Source organism: Oncorhynchus nerka, linkage group LG8 (assembly GCF_034236695.1).
Source record: "Oncorhynchus nerka isolate Pitt River linkage group LG8, Oner_Uvic_2.0, whole genome shotgun sequence".
NCBI classification, from domain to species: domain Eukaryota; kingdom Metazoa; phylum Chordata; class Actinopteri; order Salmoniformes; family Salmonidae; genus Oncorhynchus; species Oncorhynchus nerka.
This window is the reverse complement of record NC_088403.1, coordinates 65,243,469-65,248,509: the sequence shown is the minus strand read 5'-3', so window position 1 is coordinate 65,248,509 and position 5,041 is coordinate 65,243,469.

Below are 5,041 nucleotides of genomic sequence, written 5' to 3'. Positions count from 1 at the left end.
GCCAAACTTGTTAGTTCCTACTTGTCATCATACAAAATGTACATAGTATTGTACTGCAACAATTGGCACACCAAATAGCAGCCAATTGTTCACGGTAAATCACGGTAAATTGATACCAGGCTATAATTAAGCAATAAGACCTGAGGGGGTGTGGTATATGGCCATTATACGGAGTGCCTGGATACAGCCCTTAGCCGTGGTATATCTTTGCAATATACCACAAACCCCCAAGTTGCTTTATTGCGATTAAAGTGGCTAGAAACATGTAAACATACATGTTTTTTCATACCTGTGGTATACGGTCTGGCTTTCAGCCAATTAGCTTTCAGCCAGTTAGCTTTCAGCCAGTTGGCTTTCAGCCAGTTAGCTTTCAGCCAGTTAGCTTTCAGCCAATTAGCTTTCAGCCAGTTAGCTTTCAGCCAGTTAGCTTTCAGCCAATTAGCTTTCAGCCAGTTAGCTTTCAGCCAATTAGCTTTCAGCCAGTTAGCTTTCAGCCAGTTAGCTTTCAGCCAATTAGCTTTCAGCCAGTTAGCTTTCAGCCAATTAGCTTTCAGCCAGTTAGCTTTCAGCCAGTTAGCTTTCAGCCAGTTAACTTTCAGCGCTCGAACCACCCAGTTTATCATCCAAGATAAGCAATTTCGGGAACCATGCCAACATTAAAATCTACAAGAGTACAGTATCTAGTCACCCTTAAGACAAATGTTTGTCTTACGTACGCAATGCAGGAACGGAAATTGTCCGTCCTGCGTACTTGCGTTGCGTTTGTAATTGCGGGACAACACTAGCTACGATCAACATTTTAGCATAGCTATTTGTAGTTCTTGTATTGCCTCGGGTATGTCTTGGGCTTTATGGGAGACTTCCCAGGTCCAGATTAAACCTACTCCTGGATGGAAAATAGGCTTCTATTGTGACTCTCTATTGAAAAAACGGTTTCATCCTGTAGTAAGATTGTTCCCGTAAATGAAACGTAAACCAGGACAATACAGACAACACTGACCAAAGGCGTGTTTTTGTAACGTAGAGAACTAGGATAGTGGAATTATTCCATCTCAACAGCTATGTAATGCTCATATCCTCTGATTTATTTTCAAGAAGTGTGCAAAAAAAATGTTTTTCCTGCATGCCTCTCGTTGTCACTCAAAATAGCATCCTAGCATCCTGAAAAGGAAAAGCTTTTCAAATGTTTCTGTGTCTTATCTAATTAAGTGAAGATTTAACCTCTGGTTTTGTCAAGTTTGAGTACTTTTTACTTAAATCAGGGATGGGCAACTGGCGGCCGGCCCCCCTTTTGAAGGTCCTTGGATCGTCCCTCCCCCCTCTAGACTTGTCATCATGATCGAATTACTGCCGGGGGGGGGGCATTTCTTTTGTTAGTCAGTCTCACTCAGATATCATGTTAGAAACTGCAAACATTTCTCTCCACCCTATTGCAAAATATGTAGAATTGCAGGAAGTGAGCTAATTTTTCTCTCGGGCCCATGGCAAAATGAGGGGCAATTTTTTGGTGTGGCCCCCACCCTTATCAAAGTTGTCCATCCATGACCTAGGTGGATGATTGGAATAAAACATAAGGTTTCCTGTTTCACCGTTGTTTGCCGAGTTCTTGGTTAAAGACTGCAATGTAGTTGGCTGTACGAAGCTCTGTTCATTCTGTGAAGCTTCAGGGGTGAAAGCCTTCGTTCTGGTTGTTCTTGTACTGTAATCTCAAAACTAAAAATATGCAGTCTTGTATTTTCATGTTATGTCCAATAAATTAGTCAAGGATCTCACACTGAACCAAGAGTGTAATAATTTTAAAAAAAATGTTTCTAATATGGAAGTTGGCGGGAAAATCTATAAGGCATTTACAAATGAAACGCCGATGTGAGCATCGTAAATGCATCCCATGAAGTAATATCCCATTTAACACAGACCCAATTAACCTTCCAGTTCATAAGAGTCACTGTGAGTGCCTAAAATGGATTGGCTGATTGATTGAACTGTATTAGTCATGTTACAATCATGAGTGTGTAAGTGTTTTAGTGGATGTGATGTGATATAGTCAGTCCCATGGAATATTAATCTCAAAATATTAAATCCTTTTTGAAATGAAATATTACCCATCCCGCTCTCACCACTTTAAATATTGTAAATAAATAAAAAAAAATCCTTTTACCAGTTTACAACGTGAATTGACGATAACGCTACTTGGAACCAGTTTGCCAGGATGTATCTGGCAAATGTTTTAGAACCATATTTTCTCCTTGATTTAATGATTGTACTACGTTATCACACATATCGTTATACCCAGATAGATCCTGGGAAATGGCTGTAATAGCGTTATTGTGAAGTCAATTCACATTGTAAACTGAGTAAAAGGATTTTTTTTTTTTACCAATATTTTGTTAGTGACCTAAAAAAAAAGACCTATCTTAAACTGGCTGTTTTCTGGTTATCTGAGCAGATAACAACAACAAAATATGATGTCTTGATGATATCGTGTCTCTACTTGGTTGTAATCTGGTTATGTGACGTCTACAACCAGGAAAACAGTTTAAACCCAGAACATGTCTTGATGATATCGTGTCTCTACTTGGTTGTAATCTGGTTATGTGACGTCTACAACCAGGAAAACAGTTTAAAAGCAGAAAATGTCTTCACTATAACGTTGCGTGCCACATTTTACCCATTGGGATGATCAACTGTAAATCAGAGTGAGAATATATGAAAGGAAAGTACATATTTTCACCCAATGTCACCTTTCAAGACGCAGCTGTTATGTGAGTTGAAATAATCATTCAGTAGAATGGAATTCCTTTGTTTGATGTCCTAAAGCTACTATAGGACTAAATGGGTGTTATGTGCATGTTTGTGTATTATTATTATTTTTGGGGGGGGGGGGGGGTTGTTCAATGCATACTGTTGATATTCATGTTTTGCCAATGTGAGGAGAATACATATTTCAGTGAATTGCAGGGGTTGTTTGAAATTTTTATTGTTAAAACCAAAAAAAGATAAGAAAAGTTATGAAAATGAAGATGTAAATGAAGATGTTCGGGGCATCAGCCATTAAAGATTGATGTTGCCATTGTTGTTGCCTTGCTTTTTTCTGTTGAGTGACATGCATACATGGTCATTTTATTAATAATTAAAAAATTAAAAATTAAAACAATTATTAGGTATTTTTCTTAAAACTGCATTGTTGGCTAAGGGCTTGTAAGTAAGCTGTAAGGTTGTATTCGGTGCATGTGACAAATACAATTTGATTTGATTTGATTGTGAATGTGTTAATGGTTCTAGTCTTTTCCATGATCATTCTTGATACTATAGAAGTTGCCCATATCCACAGATCAGATTCCCCAACCCCCAAATCCTAACCCTAACCATTAGGGCACACCCCAGGGGTACGTGCAATGCCGTCGAGGGTACAACCAATTAAAATGTGATTCACATTTAAAAAATGTCAAAAATTGTTCACTTTTTTAAATGCATTTTTTTATTCACGTTTTCAAACAGTACATTTATATTTTCCACAGGGCTATACATTTTGGTGAGTTTTTTCTCTCGTCTGTGTAGCCTCGTTTCACTACCATAAAATGAAACCATCTAGTGTTCAGCGAAATAACAACACAATGTCAAATACAAGTAGCCTAGTCAAATAATTAACATCCAATCACATTAACCGTTACTCATCCAATCACATTAAGCATTACTCTCTCTAGGGAAACCTTCACTCTTGCTCAGACATTTAGAAACAAAACAGGACATTTTGAAAAATAAACCACAGGAGTTTTTTGAGCGAGAAGGAAGATTACTTTCGAGTAGTAAGACATGTACAAAAGCAACAGGTACCATTAATAAGAAGGTGCTAGAAACGTCTTATATGGTGAGCTACCGAGTGACTAGGACAGACAAGCCCCATACTATTGTGGAGGACTTCATTCTCCCTGCTGCTGCGGATATGGTTGGGACAATGCTGGGGGAAAAGGCCCAAAAACTATACAGACAATGACTTCATCAAACAACACTGTTTCACGACTCATCAGTGACATGGCAGGAGATGTTTTGAAACAATTACTGCTTGGCATACTTGCCAATTAATTATATACGTTACAGCTGGATGAGTCAACGGATGTGGTGGGCCTGGCACAGCTCCTGGTATATGTCCGTTATGTTTATGGGGGGTCAATTAAGGAAGACATCCTATTCTGCAAACCACTGGAAACCAGGACAACAGGAGAGGATATTTTGAAAGTACTGGAAAGCTTTGTGACATCAAATGGACTTTGGTGCTCAACATGTGTTGGTATCTGTACTGATGGCGCAAAAGCCATGACAGGGAGACATAGTGGAGTGGTAACGTGTGCAAGCAGTTGCTCCCAACGCCACTTGGGAACACTGCAGCATCCACCGAGAGGCTCTTGCTCCCAAAGGAATGCCTGATAGCTTGAAAGAAGTTTTGGACAATACAGTGGACAATACAGTGAAAATGGTTAACTTTGTTAAAGCGAGACCCCTGAACTCTCGTGTGTTTTCTGCATTATGCAATGATATGGGCAGCAACCATGTAACACTTTTACAACATACAGAAGTGTGCTGGTTATCAAGGGGCAAAGTATTGACACGTTTTTTAAAATTGAGAGACGAGCTTGTTTACTGACCATAATTTTCACTTGTCTGACCGCTGGCATGATGATGAGTTTCTCACACGACTGGCCTATCTGAGTGATGTTTTTTCTCACCTGATTGATCTGAATCTAAGATTACAGGGACTCTCTGCAACTATATTCAATGTGCTGGACAAAATTGAGGCTACGATTAAGAAGTTGGAGCTCTTCTCTGTCTGCATTAACAAGGACGACACACAGGTCTTTCCATCATTGTATGATTTTTTTTGTGTGCAAATTAACTCGCTTACAGACAATGCCAAACATGAAACAAAGCACCTGAGTGAGCTGGGTGCGCAATTACGCAGGTACTTTCCCGAAACGGACGACACAAACAGCTGGATTCGTTATCACTTTCATGCCCTGCCTCCAGTCCACTTACTGATATCTGA